The following is a 27,559-nucleotide window of genomic DNA, read 5'->3' on the forward strand; positions in this document are numbered from 1 at the left end:
ACACATATCCTAATGCATTACCTACGTATGGACCAAGTGTACAAATTACAATTGTCACATCTTACAATAGTTTTAACATTAAATACACTTCCTTTTGATTACCACATTATTTGAAATCTAACATAAATAATAATATTCATTTCAAAAGTTACTCACAGTCTCTTTAACATAACGATACGAACCAAAAAAAATTCAAAACATTGCTTACATTAATTTATCTAAATTCATAAAGAAAAAAATTGTTATATGTACAGTTGTCGTTACATGGGGACTTAGACTTCGTGCTGTACCATATCACAGGGAATATGCAGCTGCTGAGGCTGTCTTAAAATGGCAGGAACACCACCAATTAAACGACGCGATACCACGGACGTATTTATCTTACGTTCTGACTTACTAACAACAGAATGATAGGAATTCATATTTCATTAATTTCTTCCCTATATTAACCATTCTCGTGGTACACATGGGCGAAGATTAACCATTATAATGGGATACTTGAGCGAGGGGAGACGAAATGGCGCCAAATTTGAGTTTCGGGTGTGTTATTTCGTATAAATTGGTGGTAATTTATAATCTTAACATTTTTTCTTCTGAATAAGTGGTCGATTTCTGAAAATTCAGTAGTTCAAATTTCACAACAAATTTAAAAGTAAGGAATGAAAAATTTATGAAATAGTCTGAAATCAGGGTTTTCATCTTTCCTTCAGGAATACAGTGGGGTGAATGAATTATCATATGTTTTTCATTCTTTGTATGACCTATTGGGGCACAGAAATTTATAGAATTTTGATTTCCTTGTGCTACACAAGGGAGGGGGCAGGCACTTATACACCTCTCATTTTCTTTTTAACTCAAGGTGTGTATTTAAGAGACATCGTAGTTCAAGCGCTAAGAGCTGCTAATAAGTACATGTCTATTCACCAACGTTTTCAATTGTCGGATTATAGTCAGGACTCTTACAGTCATAGAGAAACATTAAAATTGTGGTTTCAAACAACATAAAATATGTCCTACGTTATTGCTGTCAAATAAAAATCTACACAACGTTGTCAATAATAAAAGTATCACACTGTTAACTTTCGTTTACATCTTACAGTCATACATAATATAATCGGGCTCTCAGATTTCTAATGGAAGCAATACCTGCCGTAGCACCACATGTAGTGTGCTTTCACAGGAAATAACGTAAACCGGCTCTAATGTGTGTAGACAACGCTTACCTGTATTGTACGTTTCATTATTGAGAAAATTAGTTATGTATTCAATGAATCATTTGTGTGAATAATCGTAGTGCTGTGGAACGAGTCACTTTCAGTTCGTATTTCACATTTTATCTGTAAAAGGTAGTGAATGGGAATTACTAACTTACATTTCCAAATTATTTTACGAAACAGACATTTTATATCACTGGGTGAGTGATTAAACAAATTTTGTTGCAGCACTGTGCGCCCCTTTTTGTGGTAAACACAACCTGCATGTATAGTAATGAATGTTATTTTTCCTTTTGGTATTGTATAGGGGCGTTTTCCACTGAAACGGGAAACGATCTCGAAGACAGCTCAAAAAAAAAAAAATGTAAGAGTGGTGATGTCTTCAAAACTTTAGTATAACTATCCTTTTAATTCTTGCAAGTGCACGATGAGTCCTCCAAACCTCGCACTTTCTTCAACGCCAGTCAGCTGAAGGATCTGGACTGTTTTTGTCAGTATGTATTCCTTCTACAACGCGATTTTCTTTTTAAATACACCTCCATCAAATCAGAAAACGGTTACCTTGCAGTGTTTTATTGTGAATAGTGTGCAGTCAAGTCCACTTAAAATTAGAAGTCTGCAATCCACTCCAAAGGCTCCAATTTTCATCCCTGCACCCTTTCTTCCTTCATAAATTCAACAATAGCGAAGTCGAAAGCCGTTCCAGCATGCCACTTAACTTAACCAACGCACTTTGCAGTAATATATGAAGTCTATATCTCTTCGTTTATTTCCATTGAAACTATTGAAATTGACAATGGAATAATAGGAACAATTTCAGGAATTTTACTGTTGTACCGCCAATTTCTTCAAGTGCTCCATGCTCCACGCTCCATGCTCCATTTAGCACAAAGTCCTTCTTGGTGTTCAGAGCAATGAATTCTGTCTGTCGATCTTTTAATTTTTTGCTCTTTCATTGTCAACTAAAAGTTTAAATTCTCTCTGAATGGTACTGTAATGTGTTTTCATAGCAAATAAGCAGTACCCATCGCTTATGCGAATGCAGAATTCTCACCCATCTCTTCTGTCATTCCCTTCCGTTTTAAAAGATTGTGACGATAGGTCGCTAGACTGCCTCTTTTTGCACAAATGGCCACTGGACCTGTGAACTTCCTTCATATCACCAACATATAGTGAAGGGTGAAGAGCGATGACACTGCGGCTCCACCGAACTCAAGAGTTGTGCCGACCAAAAAACGCCGCACCGCAACGCTAAATGAAACGTAGCACTGTTCCGGGTATTTCCGAGAAGGGGCGAGCGAAGCCGAGTCGAAAGCCGGGCCTCGGTCCTCCAGCAGCCCACATCCGTTGCACGGCATGGCCGGCCTCATCTACAATTTTCAGCCGAATTCGATGCCTGCTACGCATGAGTTGGACGCAAAGGGCTGACGACTTGATGATCAATGGCCTGTAGATTTATGCTCCACAGGCAAAGCCGAAAAACAGTGTGACTGTAATGGCTAGGCGCAAACCACTAAATGCATAGAAATCCGGAAAGTTTATTTTTAAACTGGAGGCAGGAGTCGACTTGTTATTGGTGTCTGATTCTTAGTGTAAACAGTCGATTGAATTTAGACCACAGCTTTCCACTTGTTTAAATGAAAATTCAAACTCTCGATTGTAATGACAACGAAGATATGGCAAAAATGTAATCCGGAAATCATCCTAACCCTTCCGCTTTAATGAATCTCTCTGTCTACTGTAGATGGTCAATTTCTGGCATGTTACCATTTACGTAGAAGCTGGGAAGTATTATTAGAAGTATGTGTCTAGCGACACTAACATTTCATCAGGTTCTAGAAAGAGATTTATTAGGTGTATATTTGTCAAGGTTGGTGACAATATGCTACAAGCAAAGGGGAAGCCGAAGACTCACTAGAACTTCTACCGAGTGTCGAATCCTACAGATCAAGAAACCGGTAACTTTGTGGAGTGAATCACGTTACGGTTTCTTACGTACTGATTATCGGACTTACGTTATATGCAGGCAACTTAGCAAGATGATGCTTGGGTGTAATTCAGCATCATTAACTGTCGTCATCAGCAGGCATTTAACATCCGCCGCTGCGTTCCTCTACACTTTCCTGTCTACTTTAAGCGTTACGTACATGAGGCACACCAATTATCCATATATTCCATTCTCACCTACTCCCCTGTTATTAGGTTTTCTCCTTGGTCTTTCCTTATATCTTGAAATACAGCAGATAATTTCCACTCGGTTTGCTACATCTACACCTCTAGTTCATCATCACAGCCATAAATGGTTCAAATGGCTGTGAGCTCTATGGGACTTAACAGCTGAGGTCATCAGTCCCCTAGAACTTAGAACTACTTAAACCTAACTAACCTAAGGACATCACACACATCCATGCCCGAGGCAGGATTCGAACCTGCGACAGTAGCGGTTGCGCGGTTCCAGATTGAATCGCCTAGAACAGCTCGGCCACACCGGCCGGCATCACAGCCATAGTTACGTCTTATACTGCAGTCGGTCTCTTAGTGTATTTCATTAATACGTGTACACTTTTTCCGTTTCACTGTTATAATGTACCTGAAAAGTCCTCTAGGGCTGCCGAGATTAGTTTCGATGATATGAAATCTCTCTGTTCGGCTCCTAAGTGATTCCTTAATTTCTCAGTACGTTGATAAAGTCTAGTGGACCCTACAGAACTGGCGTCTGTGTTATTCAGTACACTAACACAGGTGTAATGAACTTCTTGTTTCTCAAGATCTGTCACCACACATTTTGTTCAGAGAGAGTTATACGCTTTCTCAGGAGTTTTGAAAAAATCAAGTAAAGTTCCGAATTCAGATTCATTACTCACTGTTCATGATATATCGAACGTGACGACAAAGTGGTAAGGCACTGCATTCGTATCCATAAGATCTGCATTCAAATTCCTATCTCGTCATCTATATGTTTACGACTTCAAAATGGTGCAGACTGCTAGAAACTGACTGAACTGGAACGTGTAATTTGTCTTCATATTTTCAGGCCTCCTCTCTTCCCTTTTTTTAAAATTCAAACAATTACAGCATCGTATCAGTTTTGGGGAATTATTTTTCGTCGCAGACATTCGGTAAATAATTTTACATGTTTCTTTAGTATTAATTTTCCTCCAGTTTCAGCCACTTCCTCCCTGTTCCTTGATTGTTTCACATGACACATAGAATGAGTGGAATATATAAATTTCATCAATAAAATTCCGTTAACTGTATTTAGATTTTCATTCCAGTACGTATCCCGGAGCGAAAGCTCGATCATTGGGTTTCCAAGTCTTCTCACGTCAGGTTTTTCTACATGGCGTGCTGGAACAGACGCACTTCTATATTGCTCCACGTTTAGTACAGGATGAAATTCCTCAACATTGTTTGATTTTCGTTATAACTGCATCGACACAACAAATCAGGAATGCAAACAGTGATCACAGGGGCCAAGCCAAACAAGCTAAACAGTTCTACGAAGAACTGTCTGTAAAGCAAATTCTCTCAATGTGTAGGTGTAGTTGCTTGATCGGGCCATTCCGGAAAATATGTAGTCGTACTTGGAAAGCTGACGACGGAGGTTCCGTTCCAGTATGTGTAGAACATGATCTGCAGGAAATGAAATACAGCTGACGGATATTTTTCTATAAAATATTTATTTAGCCATTTCTACTGAAACACAATGTTCGCTAGACGCCTTTCCTTTCTTTGTACCTATGATGGTTTTATAGGCAAGTGAAATTACTAGCCGAATGTCATTATTTTTAGTTGTTTGTTTTCTGCTTTTCTGATTTTTCTCTTGAACTGTAGAAACGTTTCCAGAAATGTTAGTTACTGTTCCGTCTACCGTCTTAACTCCTCCGAAGTGATGTCAACATTACACAAGTTTATATTTTGTATTCTTTCTAATTTATTTATAATGCAGTCCGAATCGCAATAAATTTTACCAGTTCCAACATAATTACCCGTTAATTATGTCTTTTTCAGAGGATTTTCACTGGCTTTGTTGCTGACCGACAACCAACGTACCCTTGGTCTAGATGGCTAGTATAAGTTGTCCCTTTACTACAGTCTAAGAAGCCGAAAATCGGTTGATGATTGAGAAAGAATACACGAGGTGAAAAGGTTATGTTGTTTTCATGTTCTTCCAGGCATCTACAGATAACTGGATCAATTTTTTTTTCTTCAGATTCAAACGTTTGATGGAATAGTATTGGTACGATTACATGAGTCCTCAACTCTGTCAGGTGCTATACAGTAGTCTCAAAACATAGTTGTCCGTGTTTAAGCTTCGCAGTGTGCTTGGGAGTTGGTTAGTTTCGTATTCCATGGATCATTTTGTGCGATAAACCGCACTGATGTCGAACGTGTCATTTTACATTCACACTGCAAATTAATTTGTAAATATGGCAACAAGATGTGCACTTATAAGATTTTTTTAAATATAAAGATGTGAGTTAGTAATACCTACGCACCATCTGTTACACATAAAATAATAGAAATTCTTTTACAGGAGAGAAGGAGTTGTCAAGGAGAAATTTCTTGAGTTTGTTTTCAAATTTTACTTTGCTCCCTGTCAGACCTTATTACAACATCGGGTAAGTGACCAAAAACGGTAACTGCAGCATTGTCACCCTTTTCTGTGCTAAAGACAACCTTAATGTGGAGTAATGAATGTTATTTTTCCTTCTAGTGTTATAATTATGTACAACATTGTTCCTTTTCAACTGCAGTGGATTCCTGACAGCAAACTTCACAAGGGAATAAGTACACTGTGAAGCAATAGGCAGAATGCCCATCATCTTCAAAAATGTCTACGAAGTGATCGTGGCTGGAAACCACATATTATCCTTACAACACGTTTTTGAGCAACGAAGATTTTCTTTCTTAGAGTTTGTAACACGCCCGGGAGCACGAATGGGTGGGGATGGGGGGTGGGGGACGTTTTAAACTGACTTCTCGTTTCGTGACCGTGCGCCCTCTCCACACCACATACCTGGTAATCCCGCGGCGGTCGTACTGTTCTGCTCCACAGCTGGCTGGTGGCTTGCCTGAAATTATCTATCGAAAAAATGCAAGCGGGTTTATGGGAGCCATTCGAGGTTGAAACACAACACTGTCCAATGTATGGTATGAACATCTATATTCTGAGATGATATGGAAACCACAGGTTGCACTGTTTACACTCTGAATCGTAAATGTTTATCCCAATTAACAATCTCGATGATTGACAGTCCAAAATGTAATTCGGACGAGCGTACACGTAACCGACACGACGCGGGTGATTGGTGATAATGCGGAAGACGAAACATCGCACGAAAGTTCTTACGCTCGTCACACATAGAGATGTCTGGTAACAGTCCTCCTTGTCACTAGTAATGATATTTTAACACTGTTCACAAAGTTAAATTTACAGTTCACAGTTCTCAGTTGTACGAGCGTGCGCGTAACCGTCGCGGCGCGGCTGATTGTTGATAAGGCGGAAACGAGATGATCGAACGCACGTCCCCACGCTCGCTACAACACACCGGCACTTGACTGAACTCTTATGTGGTAACTAATTTTTTTACTGATTCACATTGGTTCATTCTGGGAGACCGAACACGGCGCGGATGATCGATGCTGTGCGACACGCAACGAGAGGAAACATAAATACGTTATAGGCGGCACTGCTCATTTTTTCATTACTTCTTGACGCACTTTCCTCTGAACCATTTCCATATTTCATCACTTTACTGTATCAGCATTTGTAGCAACACTTCAATGTGAATACTTCAAAAAAGCCTCTCACATGCGGAGCTACACACCACACAACATAACAGCACCGTGTCCCGCGCTCGACTCACTACAGACTCGGCTGCCCACAAAGATCCTCCACAACTAAGCCAGCGATATGACAATACGCTTACGAGTTACTGCTGAATATTATTCTATTTGACATCTTCCCCTCAAGATTTCCAATGATTTTAAGCGTGAAAGTAGTTGAATTAAGTTGTTTTAGGATTTCCAAAATATGCTTTTTCCAGTTTAAATTCCCATCAATATGGAGACCTAAGAACTTTGAAGTTTCCGCCCTATTTATTATTTCCTCATCATGTATTATGCTGATCATTGGTCTAGTACTCCTAGATGTGCAGAACTGAAATGTCGTATCTTTTTAAAACTGAATGTGAGAAAATTCGCGGAAAAATCAAAAATGGTTCAAATGGTTCTCAGCGCTATGGGACTTAACTTCTAAGATCATCAGTCCCCTAGAAGTTAGAACTACTTAAACCTAACTAACCTAAGGACATCACGCACATCCGTGCCCGAGGCAGGATTGGAATCTGCGACCGTAGCGGTCACGCGGTTGCAGACTGCAGCGCCTAGAACCGCTCGGCGATCCCGGTCGGCGCGGAAAAACCAGTCAATGATACTTTTAAGAACATTGTTTATCACTTCTTCTGTTTCTGTATGTATGCTGGAGTTGATTACAATACTAGTGTGATTTTCAAAAGGAGTAATTGTGTTCGTTGTATTGTAAGACGTTGTGATTCAAAAATGGTTCAAATGGCTCTGAGCACTATGGGACTCAACATCTTAGGTCATAAGTCCCCTAGAACTTAGAACTACTTAAACCTAACTAACCTAAGGACATCACACACACCCATGCCCGAGGCAGGATTCGAACCTGTGACTGTAGCAATCCCTCGGTTCCGGACTGCAGCGCCAGAACCGCTAGACCACCGCGGCCGGCAAGACGTTGTGGTTTCCTGACCTTGATTGCTTACATATTCCACCCTCACAATCATATTACGCACATCGAGACGCTTCATTCGAACCAAAACTCGATAAGATAAAGTCAGTGTTGTACGAATTCATGTAAACGATATGCAAATAAGAAGTGCACACTGGGGTTGAAATTCTTGAGGCTGGTGTACACACATACATTCCAGACACGGCGGTCACCGGAGCTTTTAGTTCGAGAGAGGCAGACCACACACCAGGAGGCTGGTCCATTCAGAGGACGAGTCAACCTCGGTTGCCCGTGGAACAGACAGCATGTGCCCAAGTGAAAGGGGGAATGACCCCGTGTTTGGCTTAAAAGCAAATTCCGCTACACTGTGTGGGAGCGTCCAACCTATGCATTCTTTACATATAGTACGCAGTTTCAGAGATTTTCACAGGGAGACAGCAAACGCCAAACGCCGATACTACAGATTTCTGCATTGGTCGCCTTAAACGAAACGTCATTCACCTGTTCACCTGTTTTAGAAGAGCAATGCTGATTGGCAGACGATATTTCTGACGCATTGAGCTCAAGGAGTAATGGAAGAGACCGAAAGATATACCCCTTCTCGTCTGGCGTAGAGAGGCGCCGTTATGTTGTCGCTCTTGGAGCGAGGAACAAGTCTCTCCTCAGTACTTCACTGGGAGAGCACCTCTGTCGAGAGCGAATCGAGTTGCGACTCTATATTGAGTCCTTGCGATAAAGCGTCGTTCACTGTGTTGGCCGATACACTTATTGTGCGGTGTGAACAGACAGAGTTATAGTTAAGCGCCTGTGAGCGAATTTTTGAGTGGCATCGCGGTGGACTGGTTATCTGACCTCTGTACCACGCCAATAGTTAGACTAGGGGCGAATAGGAATCCCTGACTTCATCAAGGCGTAGGGAGAGTTTGACTGGCGAAGGTCAATCCAGATAGAACGACAGTTATCTTATTTGTCAGCAGCGAGCGGCGCAGATAGCAGTCATCGCAGCTTACGGTATTGTGCACTACAGCTCTTGCGAGCCCCATATTTCCTCCACAACAGTACACTTCACTGCATTTCACACGTGACAGCCTCGACCGTACTGAGCAACATTCTAAAGGATAATTATTCAAGTCGAGTAGGCATGCCTCTCAGCCATTCTGCCAAGTCAACTGTAAGTTGGCTGTTTATGTTTTCTCTATGTAAGTAGGCTGTTTATGTTTTCTTATTGGCAACGTTAGGTAGCGCTCAATATGAAAATCACTGGCTGTGCTGTGTGCAGTCTGTGGCTGCTTTTCATTGTTGTAATACTCGCCATTGTAGTGTTAGGCAGCTGGCTGTGAACAGCGCTTAGCGTTGGGCAGTTGGAGGTGAGCCGCCAGCAGTGGTGGATGTGGGGAGAGAGATGGCGGAGTTTTGAAATTTGTCATGAACTGCTATATTTATATATGATGATATCAAGGTAAATACATTGTTTGTTCTCTATTAATATCTTTGATTTGCTAACTATCCCTATCAGTAGTTAGTGCCTTCCATAGTTTGAATCTTTTATTTAGCTGGCAGTAGTGGCGCTCGCTGTATTGCAGTAGCTTGAGCAGCGAAGATTTTTGTGAGGTAAGTGATTTGTGAAAGGTATAGTTTAATGTTAGTCAGGGCCATTCTTTTGTAGGGAATTTTAAAAGTCAGATTGCGTTGCACTAACAAAATATTGTGTGTCAGTTTAAGGACAGTCGTGTATAATTGTTCAAAGGGGACGTTACATATGGTGACCCTGCCAGGATACCTCACTGGAATCTTCTGATTTTTTTTCTTGTAGTTTGTGTAATTAGTGTAGCTACTGTTTATTGCTAGTGCGTAATTGTAGAGAAAATCTTCTTTGTAGTTGCAGTCTTTCATTGTTGTACAGTAAAACAGTTGTGGCATGCATGTAGATTTGCACCAAGTATTTCGCAGCTGCAATTAACTAGATATTATTTTCAGTGCTATGTTAATGTGTTCTCTTATTTTTGATCTTCAAATTGTGTTTTTCTGTGTTATCGCATGAAATATTGTGACAATAATGGCGTGTGAAAAACGTAACACTAGGCTCCAAAGTAAAATGAGAAATAATAGTGACGACGAGCGTAGCTTGCCAGCACCGCTGTGTAATGAATTAACAGACGTTCAAAGTAGTAATTTGGTAACTGTGCATAGGGAAATGGAGCGGGCATCAAATAATGGTATAGACAGTGAAACAGGTAGTGAACAGGGAAGCATTATCGATCGATCGCTCGGCAACAGCTCGCCTCAGGAATCCGAAATGACAGGACTCAAGTTTGCAAATACTGTGCATTCAGGGTTTGCGTCCTCACCGTTTTTTCAAATGAGTCAAGACACATTTTCCGCTTGTCAAAATGTGAATGTTGACGGTGCAAATTCACTGCCGAAAAGCACTGAGGAACATGTTTCAGACACCAGTGCATTGTTATTACAATTAATGCAACAAATGGGACAAAAGCTTGAAAAGTTAGACACAATGGAACAACACCAGAGACAAACACAGCAACAGTTAGACACAGTGGAACAAAATCTCAAAAAGTTAGACACAGTGGAACAAAATCTCAAAAAGTTAGACACAGTGGAACAAAATCTCAAAAAGTTAGACACAGTGGAACAAAATCTTAAAAAGTTAGACTCATTGGAACAAACTCTTGAACAAACACGTGAAGACTTAACTACTGAGTTACATAACATTGAATCGAAATGTCAAAAAGTCTGTAATGACGTAAAAACACAAATTTGTGAGCATTTCCAACCTATTTTTTCGCGTCATGAAAATGCATTACAGAATCACGAAGCAGCCATAAAAGAACTGCAAACCATTGTTCATGAAAATCATGAGACCTTGTGGGCTAAAATTGACTCAGTTGCATCTACCGATTCGGTTACGCAACTTGCAAAAACTCAGGAAAACTTAAAGAACACAGTAGATTCGATTTCAACACAAATGGACACTCTGAAACTTGGCTCAGAAAAACACACTGACGAAATGTGTTCACTATCGGAGAAAGTAGCCGAACTTTCGGATCAGGTCACTAACTTATCTACAAAGGTAGATGATGATCTGAATGACACAAGACCTGTAGCCTTCACTGACACAGAAGAGTATGAACAAATTAGAAAATTCAAACAGAATCAGAATCAAATCAATACACAGTACAAAAGAGAAATCCGGGAAGTACAAGATCTGCTGACACAGGTAATACAAGAATTACGTATTTCAGAGGATACTCGGGCCCCAATACGGGAAGAGGGACACAGAAATACGGAACAGCCACAATATAATAACACAGGGCATTTCGGAAGCTATGAAAGAAATTGGCAATGTGCACCGAATTTTGAGATGGAACGGCCGACACGACCTAACAATGACCGATATGCGACTCGCCGACATGATGATTTTGACTATAAGCTATTCATTACTACACGTAAATTCAAAACATTTAAGAATTCTGGCAACGACATTCATCCACAAGCATGGCTCCATCAATTCTCGCATTGTTTTCCTCCCAACTGGTCATTAGAACGCAGATTAGAATTTATGTGTGGCTACTTGGAGAATGAACCAGCTGTAAGAATGCGATCGGTAATTCACGATTGCCACAGTGAAGGAGAGTTTTACCATGCCTTCCTCTCAGCATATTGGTCTCAAGCTACACAAGACCGTGTAAAACATAGCATCATGATGATGAAACACTTTGAACAATCTGAATTTTCCAGTCTTGTCAAATATTTTGAAGACATGTTGCATAAGAATCAATATCTTTCAAACCCATACAGCCCCTCAGAACTCATCCGCATTTGCTTACTCAAATTGCCCGAACATTTACGACATATTATTTTAGCAGGACGTTGCAAAGACGACATTGAAGCTTTTCAGGGACTGCTACAAGAATTAGAAATCGACACAGACAGTCGCGGAATGCGAAAACAGGAAAACAATCACTACAGGTCACATCCGTCACAATTCCGTGACGACAGAAACAATAACTGGACACGACAGGTCTATTCTTACAACGCAAATCGTGACCAAAACAGACACCACCCATATGACAACCACTGGCAAGGTAATAATAGTTACAGAGAATGATCGCATTTCCGTAGTAATGACTATCACAGAGACAATCAGAGAAACAGACAATATGGGAACCAAAACAATTATTATCAAGGGAGGCAGAATAACTTCAGACGCAACAGTTCGGCGCACAGTCACGATTCAGGGAGAAATTCTCCACCACATGACGGACAAGGAAGAAACTACGGAATCTACCGACATGACGACAGACGATATATTCGTAACGACAGACCTGAATTTCATCAGAACTGGCGGGACTCTAACAGAGCTGGGCCCTCTCGGCAAGGCGAATTTGTAGAAGTTAGGTCTCCTAATCCCGATAACGACGCGCGCCAACAAAGAGACAGACAATGACTCGCACAGCAGGCAGCCGCGTGCGCCCGCTGGCTCCGAGAAAAATAACATAAGACGCTAGCCTTGAGAAAAATTTTAGCATTCTTTACCGATGTATACCGCATGATAATTGCGTTGAAGTTGAAACTCTGCGTACTAGGAAGAGTAAAGGTTTACACCACATTTCACATGTAAAACCGTTTATTGAAAGATAATCTGCTTTTTAACTTTGTCTTTGCCATATAACTTTTCACTTTACATTACTAGTATGCTGTGTCAGACTTAAGAAACTGTTAACATACAACTATGTTTGAAGTTAAATATCCAGTCTAGAACCTAGGGAACATTTTTAAACAGAAATTACGAATGCATTGTTATAGTGAACAGACGACACAGTGTTGTATTTGTACATTCTTGCTTGTTAGTTGCACGACTACGTAACGACTATCAGGCTTACATACTTAGAACATTTACCAGTACTGCTAATGAGATTTTAATGCAACATTTTGGTTTACTTGAAAATACATTCTGGGTTTAAAGTACTTTCTGTGAGATACCAGACGACACAGTGGTTAGTTTATGTGACAACTACACGGTTTTATCACGACGCTACTAATGAGTGAAAATTTACAATGTTGCTTTTGCAGTGTTTCTGTTTTATATCTGCACAGTTTTCTGTTTTATTCTGGAAAGTAAAACAGGTTTTAGTAGTAACTTTTGTGGTATAGCTACAATGAGACTGCCTTTTCCATAGCACAACAATACGTTACAGCACAGTACTTTCTTCATCACAACAATAAGCGTAATAACTAAGATATCTATACATAAAGCATTTCACTTTTGTTTATCATGAGGTAAGTACATTGGCTTCTGCAGAACTTAGCTTTTGGAGGACGATAACTACGACACTTCCTCAGAGATTATCTTACAGCAAGACGCATATTTAGCGCTACAGGACACGTATTTGTGTGATTAATTTTGTACTGAAAACATTTATTTTTAAAGATTTTTGAATTACAAAGAAAGTTTTTCGTGATACATTTCATTCCATTGCTGTAATCTGTAACACCTGAGGGTATAATTACAATAATCCTCAGGGCGGTACACGCCTACTTTGTGTACCATGTGTGTGGCAAGCACAAGGAGCCCTAGCTAATATGGTATTTGCTTATACAACTTTACACATCGGTACCATGTTTCTCTCACACACAAATTACACAGCTATCTGATCATTTAACTGAGTGAGACAAACTTTTTTATTACGTCAGTGACAGATGTTTACGTAATTACACCGTTGGGTAACTTCACACTTACGAAATTGTATTCTGTCTGTACTGTGTGAACTTTCATATTTTTTCGGAACCATTGTGATACTATGAGAGCTTTGAATGATGTATTTGGTATGAGACCATGATTTTTAAAGTACGTTTGAGGTAGATGACACTACTGAAATGAGCAGAGAATTTTCTTTAGGTTTTGAAATTATTGCAGAAGGCTACGACCTTTTTGAGATTTGACTGAGGTGTTATGATGTTATTATTACGATGACGATTTGTATTATGCTGCTGAGGTATGTTTATGATTAATAGGCTGATGCTATATGAGTTATTTGATTATGCTACTTATCTGTTATGATGCAATATTGAAGAAGTGTCGACGAGTAAGGTAAGGAGTAATGAAAGAAGTTAAGGACTCTTGACTTGTGAAAAAGGATGTTGGAAACCGAGAATCGTACTTTAAGAGTTATGAGATGTGTGTAAATGCGTGAAAGTATCACAATGCCGACGAAATTTTTTTGGACACTGTTATATTCATAGGATTTTGTTTCTACACATTTGCAACGCAAATTCTTGACCTGTGAAATATTTTTATATGAGACTGTCACTGTAGCGGAAACTGCTGTCGTAAATATTTCCGTACGAAAGTTAAGTGACCACCTGCACATAATGCGTCGTGGGCACCCAGGTGTGTCAGACGCCTGGAGAACAAGCCATTAGTGTGAGTGCCTTGTCAGAAGCACAGGTAGAAAAAAAAAAAAGGGAAGGCCATTGTCCGCACTACTGACATCTCCTTGTTGAAAGCATACTGTGGAGTTCGTAATTTATGATATTTACTGAAATGCCTAATGAAACGATGAGAAACATTTCACAGCTATTGCCTTGCTAGTTAAGAAAAATGCCATATGGCTTGCTTTATGTATTTATTTACACATTTTGTTTAATATCAAGTTTCTAGCTGCACTGCAGCATTGGTTAAAATAAAATTTAATATATGTACTAATATAAATATTTTATGCCTACAGATCCAGTAAATAATTTTATGATCTATCCAAAACAAATGAGGGAGCACAAAAAGACATTTCCCTTCACAGGAATTGCATAAATAATTTTTTTACGATTTGGTAACTTATCTACCAGCGTAAGTTTTTGTGATGCATCACTCTAATGTTAAGATGTGACATAGGTATTAGACATGGCCATTTTAGTGTAATATTTTTTCTGCTTGCGCTATGTCATGTTTAGGTATAAGTTGCTGCTGTTTGCCAGGCATAGTGTTATTGAATTTGACTTTTGCTAATTTATGCTGCATTGACAATATATATGTCCTAAGGATGTTGGGTGAAAAGAAATATGAATTCAATCAAAATGTACATATGCTTTTCATTGATTTTAAAAAAGCTTTTGACAGTATCAACAGGGAATATTTATGGAAGTGCATGAGGCAGATTGGCATCCCTAACAAATTGATAAATTTAATAAAATCTTGCACTTTAAACTCAAAATACAAAATAAAAGTAGCTAGCAAACTTTCTGAAGACTTTGAGGTTAAAACTGGAGTCAAACAAGGGGATTCACTCTCACCAGTTCTTTTTAACATAGTAATCAATAGAATAATCCAAAAAGTAAAGCTACTACAAATTGGAGCACAACTGGAAAGCAAAATTAACATTGTAGCATACGCTGATGACATTGCATTATTATCTGACAGTGAGAATGATTTGAAGCTTCTTACAGCACAATTAATTAAAGCCACAAATGGCACAGGCCTCCAGCTGAATACAGACAAAACAATGTACTTTATCTTATCCCACTATCCATCAAATAATAATGTACTGCAAATTAATAACACAGCTTTCACAAAGACAAATGAATTTAATTACCTTGGTACAATAGTAACCTCTGACAACTCCATAAAAATTGAAATAGAATCACGAATTCAGAAGGCTAACAAATGCTACTATAGTCTCTTGACAGTTTTCAAAAGCAAGTTAATATCTAGGAACACCAAACTACAAGTATACAAATCATTGATTATACCAGTACTCACCTATGGATCTGAAACCTGGACTCTCACAAAAAAAGAGGAAAACAGATTAAGAGTATTTGAACGAAAAATTTTGAGAAAAATATTTGGACCCATAAGAGATAGGATCAGTGATGAATGGAGATTGCTAAATAACAATGAAATTTACAAATTATATAAAGACTCCGATATAGTGGCCAAAATTAAAGCCAAAAGACTGAAATGGATAGGGCATGTCATCAGAGCACCACCAAACAGGACCATCAAGAAAGTGACTGAAGAGATTCCCACCGGAAGACGACCTCTTGGACGCCCACGCATGAGATACTTGGACAATATTCAAGACGATCTCAGAAAACTAGGACATGACAGACAGTGGCAAATTACTTGTAAAGACAGAGCAAAGTGGTTCAACATTGTCCATTCTGCAGCAAAAAGCCTTCATGGATTGTAATGCTTAATAATAATAATAATAATAATAATAATTTATGCTGCTAGCTTTGCCAATTTGCATTTTTTTGCATTGCTGTTTGTGTTGATTTGTTATGTGATGCTGCATTGCCTCGTCCCTTAGTTTAGCATCTGAGCTCAGTAGATTTAAGTTAGCTTAAGAGGGGTAGACTATATAAGAAACTGACTATGGAGAGTAGGTAAAGAATGCGTTGCGAAGTTATATGAAACAGACTTGGGCCAAAATGAGTATTGTGCACTGAGAAATAATTATATTGAAAAAAAATATGAATAGAATACAGAAAGCAGGTATAGATAGGACTTTTTGGGAATAATGTTGAATGAAGGGAGATCTCCAAGAAGTAAAGAAAGTTTTGTTTGCAAAATACTGCAGTACAACAAACCCTGTCCTTTCCTTTTGTATTATCCCACTATATGTTTGTGTATCCTTGTGTAGTTGTTTTCTTCCTGTCTCTGTGTAGTTTCATAGAATTTTTTCTTCTTTTAATATTAAGCTACATTCACTATGATGAGGAATACTGTTATCCTCGAATATAATTGGCATTAATAATATGTTATTTACTTTGTAAAGATGTTAGACATTATTAATTCTGTTCTGTTTAATGCTCATGTGTGAAGTTGATGTTTCAAAAGTTATTGTGATCTTTTATATATGTACTCATGTCATAATTCCACTGATGTATATGTTAGTTCGATTCTTTTGTAAAGCCTGTACTACAAATGTTATCTGTATTGTTATGTTCTTTAATGATGTATTTTGTACCTTTGTTATTGTATTCTTATGTTATAAAATTGTAATTGTCACCAGTTCATGATATTATTAACTTGTTAGTTACATTTCACTGCACACGTTTCTGTTGGTCATAGTATATGGACAATATGTGAGAAGTAGGGACTGATAGTGCTTGCATGTGTGTTAATAATTCAGCAAGGGACTGGATAACAGCATTGCTGGTTCTTAGGACAATTCCAAAAACTTTGTGAGTGCACAGGTGGTGGTTTATGGACTTGCTACATTATCCACAAGGCTCTTCAGTGGTGACTGTGCACCTGCACAGTCACAACAGATGGCTGCTGGCCATCTCTTCAAGGACTACAGTGGGTCTACATCTTTGATGATCCATCAATACCATTATTACTACAAGGACTGCAATGGGTCTGCATCTTTGATGGCCCACCAATACCACTCTCTACCAGGACTACAGTGGGTCTACTCTGTGATGACCTACCTACCAATATTCTTCAAAACTTCGACTGACTCTGCGATGGGTTTGCTCAGTTGTGGCCCATTACCTGTCTGCATGTCGAGTCAGCACTGTCTTTCCGTTGGAAGGACAACACTACTTCTTCAAGACTGCATGGAAATCCACTACTTCTGTGTGCATTTTCTTTTACTGCTCAGACTGAGAAAAACTCTGCATTTTTACTGTGATGAACAATCTGGACTGTCTTTATGGACTGTGACAAAATTTTAGCTTTTGACCAACATTGTATCAATAAGTGTGTGCATTTGATTTCTTTGTTATTGTAATTATGAAAAAATTTAATCAAATCATTATTGGCCACTGCCCAAAAAAAAAATTTGTAAAATTTTTTGTGGGGAGCATGGGGGCTATGTAAGTAGGCTGTTTATGTTTTCTCTATGTAAGTAGGCTGTTTATGTTTTCTTATTGGCAACGTTACGTAGCGCTCAATATGAAAATCACTGGCTGTGCTGTGTGCAGTCTGTGGCTGCTTTGCATTGTTGTAATACTCGCCATTGTAGTGTTAGGCAGCTGGCTGTGAACAGCGCTTAGCGTTGGGCAGTTGGAGGTGAGCCGCCAGCAGTGGTGGATGTGGGGAGAGAGATGGCGGAGTTTTGAAATTTGTCATGAACTGCTATATTTATATATGATGATATCAAGGTAAATACATTGTTTGTTCTCTATTAATATCTTTGATTTGCTAACTATCCCTATCAGTAGTTAGTGCCTTCCATAGTTTGAATCTTTTATTTAGCTGGCAGTAGTGGCGCTCGCTGTATTGCAGTAGCTTGAGCAGCGAAGATTTTTGTGAGGTAAGTGATTTGTGAAAGGTATAGTTTAATGTTAGTCAGGGCCATTCTTTTGTAGGGAATTTTAAAAGTCAGATTGCGTTGCGCTAACAAAATATTGTGTGTCAGTTTAAGGACAGTCGTGTATAATTGTTCAAAGGGGACGTTACACAACAACCATCTTAAACTTTGTATAGAAATTTCATCAGCGAATCCTATCCTTGAGAGGTAACTTCACATTCCGAAAAGAACCAGGATATAACTTGTTCAATTCATAACTAGAAGTGCCATTGTGATTTCTCAGGATTTTTGCAAAATAAATAATAACTTTCGTTAGTTTCACGTTTTTCTTACACTAACTAGCACTACTCCAGTACCCAAGTATCCCACTAGTTACGTAAGAAACTTTGTGAATTTTTGTGTCATTTCCTTACAGCGGACGACTCCAGAAGATATTTATTGCTGACAGTTTTTCAGGCAGTTCTCTTTAGAACGTTAGGAGCGTCTGTCTGACTTCTGTAGTAGTGTGGGGGTGGAAATTGGATCTTACAGGAGCCACAGGGTAAAGGGTACATCTCAGATTAATCCGTTGCGCAGAATAACAGAATAGCAGATCAACCCCACGCACACAGTGTGTGAGACTGAAGATCGTTTGCATATGTGAGGAACAATAGTGGGAGATACCCGCCAGCACCTTCTGGCTCCGGGTCCTTGCTACAAAAGGAGCACCTGGAACGGGAAGGCAGCGCTGCAGAGAGCGGATATATTTTCAGCGAAGCTTGCAGCGGCGTAGTCGGTGCAGTCGTACAATTGTGAGCGGTCGGCCTGTACAACGTGGCGAATTACTGCACGGCGCGGGATTGCGAGCCGGCACTGGGGATGTGATTAGGGCAGACGGCAACGCTCTGTTTGGCTCGCCTCTTGCCGTGTCATTAGCGGCCTACACGCGGCCTCGCTTCGCCTGCCGAGCGGTCGCTCGCTCTGACCGACGGAAAGAAACGCCGACGCCGCGGTTCCGACCTGTCGTTTGGCTGCGCGGCCGCGACTGAGCGCTTCATTAGCTCAAACAGACGGTCGTACTACTTTAAGCGGCGCGGTACTCCTACCAGCTCAGGAAAAAAAAAACGAGTGCAAGTTAATAGGGTACTTAGTTTCACTGCGTAGAATCGAGAGCAATTTCTAAACGCAACACCTAATTTTATGGAAACACCAGAGGAGGTCTGACGGCAGGGATAATGAGCAGCCGTGACAATGCTTGTTGCAGATGGAGCGGAATTTCTGAGATTTGCAGGAACTGTGATCACACGGTGTCTAGGTCGTATAGATAGAGGGCAGAGTGAGTTTGGGGCGAAATGGTTCAAATGGCTCTGAGCACTATGCGACTTAACTTCTGAGGTCGTATAGGTGGAATAAGTTAACATATCGTTCATGTGGAATCAATTAGAGCGAAACTACGGCATTATATGTCTTCAATGAAACAACACAAATACTTATTAAATATGTCAGTTACTAAGGTTTAACAATATAATGCCCTAGTTTTATGGCCTTCGTTCTAATTGATTGTACATCGATGAAAAATTGCTCCACTAATACATTTTGTATGAATATTGTCACTCAAAATTTTATGACGGTGTGTAAAGTCGTTACGGCAATTACACTAATCAAGAGAGGTTTTCTTTTTTTGTGGCTGGTGTGTAGCTGAAACTAGTGTTCACAATAAAATTTGTTTGTGATCTTGACTTCAAGAATTTTTAGTCCTGAAAAACTTACGAAAAATTTTCCATCGAGGTGTAGGAATAACTTTAGTTCAAGTAACAGTTGAACTAAATCGTCCATCAAACTCTTATTCCGAATCTCATAACCCATAACTGAGACTTGGCTCAAGTTTGTAGTAATCATCAGTTAGATAATAAGAAGTGTGTTCGGAAAGTAAGGTCCGATTAGACGAGAAATGGAAACCATTGTAAAAATCTGATGGAACTTTGCACAGGTGTGTCGGGCAGTGTCTTTGCTGTGCCTGTCGATCGCTTCACGTCGCTCTTTTCAGTTAAGAGCGCAAAGGGATCACGCAGAAATGCCTAAAACAAGTGTCTCCCGGCAAGAATGTAGATCTGGTGAGAGAAGCTATGCAGCCCACATACGATAAATGTCATGCATTTCTTTCTTCCAGACAATTTTCAGCCGCATTCTGCAGGGGCAATGAAGACACTCCTCCAGCGTTTCCGATGGGAAGTGTTTGATCACCCACAAAACAGCTCTTAATTGGCTCGCTCTGTTGTTCATCTCTGCTCACATGAACCGCTGGCTATGAGGATAACGTTTTGGCGCAAACAACGAAAGGCAGACCAGCGTAGAGAATTGGCGGAAAGCACAGGCGGCTGCTCTCTGTGACGATGGTACTGAACAGTTTGTACAACGCCACGACAAAAGCCAAAGTCGGAGCGGCTACTATTTAGAGAGGTAGCTGGAAGGCGTGGCTAGCTGTTGCGAATAAAAAATTTTTGATTCCCACTGTGGTTAGCATTTCGCGACCGATCGGAAGTCACTTTCCGAACAGCTCTCGTATATTAATAAGTGAAACCGTGACACAACACTCATGAGATACCATCACAATGAAAACTGAGATTACACTTAATGAATGGAGGAAACAAGAACACAACAAGGTACACAAAATCCTGGCTTCCAACTGAAAATCTGCTTCCTTGCACACACAAGAGTCATCTAACTTGATAGAATAATATAAAATAACAAGTTCGTACCAAGAAACTAAACATCAGTCAGGAAAGGTAGTGCGATACATAAACGAAAACTTGAGAGTTTAAGACACAAAATTTTTTCGGTACCAACATAAATCTACCACAAAGCATTCCGTAAACACCACTTACAATAATATTGATCAGTATAAGCAAAGGCTCTCCCTGCCAATGATAGCACCTCTGCAGTAGCCTTAGAGTACGCAGCCAACAAACAGGTGCACATCTCAATAATGCCCCTCGCACACATTTAAGCGAAAACAAGTTGATACGCCAAGTTAAGCCCAGCTGACACCATGAAACTCTTAACTGCATAGTGGTAGTTATGAGAACTTCTCTGAGTAGTACTGTGTAAGGACCACACAGCTCCAGGCACCAGCACGTCTGTGCACTCCAGCCACGGTCTTCCTGGGCACCAGGACAACCCCAGACGTCCATTTCTACTGGCGCTCGGCGCCGCTCTGTCTTTCACGTATCGTCGTCTGCCAATCGCAACTTGTCTCCTTAGGCGCACGTTTCAAGCCCAGGCTGTTCCGCTGCTCACCAACAGACTCAAGAACAAACTTCTTGGCAGCACAACACTGGACGACGCGACAGTGTTCGAGTGTTGTTGGCCAGCAGCTGCCCATCGTTTTCCAAAGCGCTTGCTTCAGGCTTCAACCAGTCTGCTGTTTGACTGGACTCAGGGACCAACGACTTCAGACAAAACTCGGTGCTAGGCCCTCCGTGCACTGGACTCCACGCTCACTTTGTTGACAAGCAGCACCCATCCATCGCCTCCCCACGTGCTGGCCAAACAAGCTGAGTTGCTGACGTGAGGCGACCTGTGGGAAATGTCGGGGAGCAGCCTATGGAGTAGGACTGACTTCGTATCTCCAGCCGTCTCCATCAACTGCACTGGCAGTCATCCGCTCTGGAGTCGACACTGCCCTGTTTTTGCTGAGCAACACAAAATTCAGGAAATAATCGATCATACGGATCCCGTACGCAGAAGCCCAAAAGGAATACAGGGCGACAAAAAAATGGTTCAAATGGCTCTGAGCACTATGGTACTCAACTGCTGAGGTCATAAGTCCCCTAGAACTTAGAACTACTTAAACCTAACTAACCTAAGGACAACACATACATCCATGCCCGAGGCAGGATTCGAACCTGCGACCGTAGCAGTCGCGCGGTTCCAGACTGTAGCGCCAGAACCGCTCGGCCACCAGCGGCCGGCGGGCGACAAAACCCCCTGTGTTTGCCACTTCGCAACCTCCCATGGTGTAGAAATCTGCTTCCAAGGTGAATGTCTCAATACAGACGACGTCCAGAGCACAATTATCCGGCATCTGCACCTTATTTTCAGATGTACATGCCAAAGCAAAGTGAATAAACACATAGCAATCCACGCAGCGACGGCAGATGAGATCAGTAACATTTTCTCGTTGAAGAAATTCACGGGTGGGCTGCTAGATTTGTTACTGGTAGGTACGAACAACACTTGTTACAGATATATACTAAGATGGTATCTGTTCTTTGGGACATGTCCGAAGGAACAGATACTATCGGTGACCAAGCAGCTCGTTAGAATGAAATTACAATGAAATGAAAACCCTTAGCTGCTTACAGGAGTTGACATACGTCAACGGGGACAGATGAAAATGTGTGCCCCGACCGGGACTCGAACCCGGGATCTCCTGCTTACATGGCAGACGCTCTATCCATCTGAGCCACCGAGGACACAGAGGATAGTGCGACTGCAAGGACTTATTTCTGGCATGCATCCCGCGAAACCCACACTCTCAACGTATTGTCCCGCACTACATTCATAGTGCCCCCGCCCATTATACTCATTACTCGCGGCGCGTCTCCGATTCCCGTAAGAGTTCGGGCACTGTTTGTGCATCTGCACAGAAGAAGAAGATGGTCAAGTGGCCGGTGAGCCTTAACTTGTTACAGAGATGCTTCGGGAACTCAAATGGGAATCCGTGGAGGGAAGGAGACGTTCTTTCCGAGAAACCCTATTGAGAAAATCTAGACAATCGGCATTTGAAGTTGACCGCCACACGATCCTACTGCTCTCAACATACACTGCAAGTAAGGACCACAAAGATAAGGTTCGAGAAATTAGGGCTCACATGGAGGCATACAGACTGTCGTTTTTCCCTCGCTCTATTTGCAACAGGAAACGAAATGACTAGTAGTGGTACGGGATACCCACCGCCACGCACCGTACGTGGCTTGTGGAACATTGACATAAGTGTAGATCTGTATGTAGAAGCTCAATCTAGTCTGCTGCCTGACACGAGACCCAGGAACCAACGGGTTGGGAACCATGACAACACCAGTGGTGCGCCCTCTGTGCATTCGCCGCTGTCGATGTGTTGTCAGACAACAGACGCCCATCTTCCAGGAGCATACTCCAGTTCCGACCCTTCCGCTGTCCAGCACGACACTCCTTCCCGCTGCCGCGATCGCTCGCTCCTCGACACCGGTCCCTCAGTCCGCGGCTGCTTTCGTGTTCTGCGCGCCCTCTGCAACAGCGAGCAGACGCCTCCAGCCTAGAGGTCACCCGCTAAACAGTTTTGGACATGAAATGTGCCACGAAATCACGTCACAAACGGAAGAGAGTAGAAACTGGTGATTACTGAAATAAAGTACTCATCGCCTTGAAGTGTTGTCTGGATGTTGTCACTACTCACTCACACATTATTTTCCTTTTATTTTTGTCAGATGGAACTTGGGTGACTTTTGTTTGTATTACTGTTCTCTCCACGTAATGGCTGTTGTCACTTGCGTGTGGTCTCGTTGGCTTCGCTTAGAAGAACAAGGTGAGAAATATGAATTATGATGGTATCGTAGCAGACTCGATTGAGCTTGAAATTGAGCATATTATATTATTGGTCCCTGACCTACGGAACTCGCCGAGATGGGTGGCATACGTGCATCAACGACACAGGTAACTGCACCGTAGGAACAACCACAGCAGAGTGGCCACAGTAACTCGGGGTTCTGAAGAGGGACAGCTGTCATCTCAGTAGTTGCAGGGTAACAGGGTGGATGACCGACTGCTCTGGCCTTGTAAAATTAGTCAACATGGTCTTGCTGTGCTGGTACTGCGAATGGCTTAAAGCAAGTGTAAACCACAGCGGAAACTACAGCTGTTTTTTCTTCCGATGGCATGCAGCTCTACTGTATGGTTTAATGATGAAGGCATCCTTCTGGGTAAAATAAGTCAGAGGTACAATATTCCCCCTTCCGGATATCAGCACTCGGACTACTCAGGAGGATGTCGTCATTAAGGAAAACGTAATATGCATTTTACAAGTTGGAGCGTGGAATGTTACATCCCGTAATCTACATCTACATCTACATTTATACTCTGCAAGCCATCCAACAGTGTTTGGCGGAGGGCACTTTACGTGCCGCTGTCATTACCTCCCTTTCCTGTTACAGTCGCGTATGGTTCGCGGGAAGAACGACTGTCTGAAAGCCTCCGTGCGCGCTCGAATCTCTCTAATTTTACATTCCTGATCTCCTCGGGAGGTATAAGTAGGGGGAAGCAATATATCGATACCTCATCCAGAAACGCACCCTCTCGAAACCTGGACAGCAAGCTACACCGCTATGCAGAGCACCTCTCTTGCAGAGTCTGCCACTCGAGTTTGCGAAACATCTCCGTAACGCTATCACGGTTACCAAATAACCCTGTGACGAAACGCGCCGCTCTTCTTTGGATCTTTATCTTCTCCGTCAACTCGATCTGGTACGGATCCCACACTGATGAGCAATACTCAAGTATAGGTCGAACGAGTGTTTTGTAAGCCACCTCCTTTGTTGATGGACTACATTTTCTAAGGACTCTCCCAATGAATCTCAAGCTGGTAACCGCCTTACCAACAATTAATTTTATATGATCATTCCACTTCAAATCGTTCCGCACGCATACTCCCAGATATTTTAGAGAAGTAACTGCTACCAGTGTTTGTTCCGCTATCATATAATCATACAATAAGGGATCCTTCTTTCTATGTATTCGCAATACATTATATTTGTCGTGTACGTAGGTTACAGAATTTAAATGGGGAAATGGATATGTTGTAGTGTGAATAGTGAAGTGTGATGAGAGGATAAACTGGACTTAGGGTGAGTAGGCCTAATAATGAATAAGGAAACAGGAATGTGGCTAACGTAGTACCAGCAGCATAGTCAACGAATTATCGTATCCAAAACAGACACGAAGCCAACGACAACGAAGCAGTGCAGATCAATAGCTCCAGCTTCGCAGATGAAGAATCAGTAGAAAGACTGTGTGATGAAATGAAAGAAATTACGAATATAGTAAAGTGAGACGAAAACCTGATTGTGTTTGGTACCAGAAATACGATAGTAGGAAAAGAAAGAGAAGGAAAAATAGTAGAGAACATGGACTCGGGGAAACGAATGAAAGAGAAAGCCACCTGGCAGCATTTCGCACATATAACAACTTAATAATCGTTAACGTTTGGTTCATGGATTATAAAAGAAGGTTGTATACGTGGAAGAGAAATGGGAACAATGGAAAGTTTCAGGTTGATTAGGTAATGATAACAAAGCGATTTCGGAACTAGATTTTGAACTGTAAAGCATTTCACAGGGCAGGTAACTAATGAAATGGCAAAAATGTAGTAAATGAAGATGTGATATGCATAAATTGGAAGAAGCAGAGGTTGCTACAAGGTTCAAAGGGAGCATTACGAAACTTTGAACTGAAACAGGGGAAAGGAATACAATAGAAGACGAATAGGTAGTTTTGACAGATGAAGGCAGTAGAGAATCACATACGTAAAAAGACAAGGCCTAGCAAAAATTCTTAGATAACACAGGAAATACTGAATTGAGTTGATGAAAGGAAAAAGAAAACATAAAAATGGAGTATATGAAGCACGGAAAAGGTCATACAGACGCTTAAAAAAAATTGACAGAAAAGTGCAAAATGGCTAGAGATCAAACGTAAGGCTGTAGGAAATTGTATGACTAGGGGAAAGGTAGATACCACCGATAAGAAAATGAAAGGAACCTTTGGAGAAAAGGGAAGCAATTGTACAATTATCAAGCGCTCAGATGGCAAACCAAGTACTAAACAGAGACGTGAAAGCTGAAAAGTGTAAAAAATATACAGAGAATTCTACATAATAGCAACAAACTTGAGAACAATGTTATACAAACACAAGTAGGTGAAGAAGAATGCGTGATACGATACTGTGAGAAGAACGTGGTACAGCACTGAAAGACCTGAGTGGGAAAAAGGGCCCTGGAGTAGACGACTTTCGCTCAGGATTACTGAGATACTTTGGAAAGCCAGCCTGACAAATCTGTTCCACAGAGTGCGCAAAGCAAATGAGGAAGGGGAAGTAACTTCAGACTTCAGGAAGGATACAGCAGTTCCAGTTACGAAGAATTCAGGTGCCAGGAGTTGAGAACACTACCGAACCATCACTTTAATAACTCATGGTCGCGAAAAAAGACACGAAACATTTGCAGAAGTAAGGAAAAACTGGTAGAAGCCGACCTTCGGGAAGATAATTTTTTGTATTGAAGAAATAGTTGAACTCTCGAAGCAGTACTGATCCTACACCTTATCGTAACAAATAGACTGAAGAACAGCGAACTTACGTTTATAGCATTTGTAGAGAAAGTTTTTAACAGTGTTGACTGGACTATACTTTCTAATTTTTGAAGGCAGCAAGGATACAATACAGATTCGAAGGACATGAAAGGGAAGCAGTTGTTGAGAAGGGAGTGACACAGAGTTGTAATCTATACCCGATGTTATCCAATCTGTACATCGAGCCAGCGTAGATGAAACTGTAACTCTGTTAGAGATGGGAATGGTCTGGAAGAACAGTTGAACGGATGGGATAGTTTATTTCAAGCTTAGCATCAACATAAGTAAAAATATGCTGACGGATTTCCATCGAGTTAAATCAAGCGATGCTGGGGAATTAGATAAAGACATGAGACACAAAACGTAGTAGGTGAGTTTTGTTATTGGAACAAAGAATAACTGTCAAGGACAGTAGTAGTGAGAACATAAAATACAGGCTGCATTTATGAATAAAAATGCGTTGAAATTTAACATAAATTTAAATGTTAAGCACTCTTTCCTGAAAATATTTGTCCGGAGTGTACGGCAGTGAAATGTGGTCGATAAAGAGTTGAGACGAGGAAAGAATGGAAATGCTGTGCTACAGAATAATGCTGAAGATTAGATGGGTAGTGTGAATCGCTAACTAGGGGACAATCAAAATGGGAAGAAAAGGAAATTATGTGTTGCACCAACACCCGACCAAGCAGACTTCATAATCTGTGCACCTTTTCGTGTTGAGTGCAATACACCAGTCTGGTGTAGTGGTGTGTGGGGTTCACTCACGCTGTGGTTTCTTGGCTCAACAGTAGGGCCTTGTCGCAATAGATCCCGGCCGAGATAGTATAAACACTGCCCACTCTAACCCAGCAATAGCATATGTCTCAGCTGGTGCCTGTGTCAAGACGTAGTCCATACCAGTCACGTGGGGGACGTAGCCTGATCTTTACCAGCTGCCTCCCCGGTCTGTTGGT

At 41.1% G+C, this 27,559-nt stretch overlaps 1 non-coding gene across 1 annotated transcript; it reads right to left on the minus strand.

The window, feature by feature from the left end:
- Nucleotides 1-22,625: 22,625 nt before the first annotated feature.
- Nucleotides 22,626-22,699, minus strand: Trnat-ugu. Its single transcript has one exon. It is a non-coding gene; the product is annotated as a tRNA-Thr (tRNA).
- Between the last annotated feature and the right edge of the window lie 4,860 nt (nucleotides 22,700-27,559).

The sequence above is a fragment of the Schistocerca piceifrons genome, chromosome 2 (assembly GCF_021461385.2).
Source record: "Schistocerca piceifrons isolate TAMUIC-IGC-003096 chromosome 2, iqSchPice1.1, whole genome shotgun sequence".
NCBI classification, from domain to species: Eukaryota; Metazoa; Arthropoda; class Insecta; order Orthoptera; family Acrididae; genus Schistocerca; species Schistocerca piceifrons.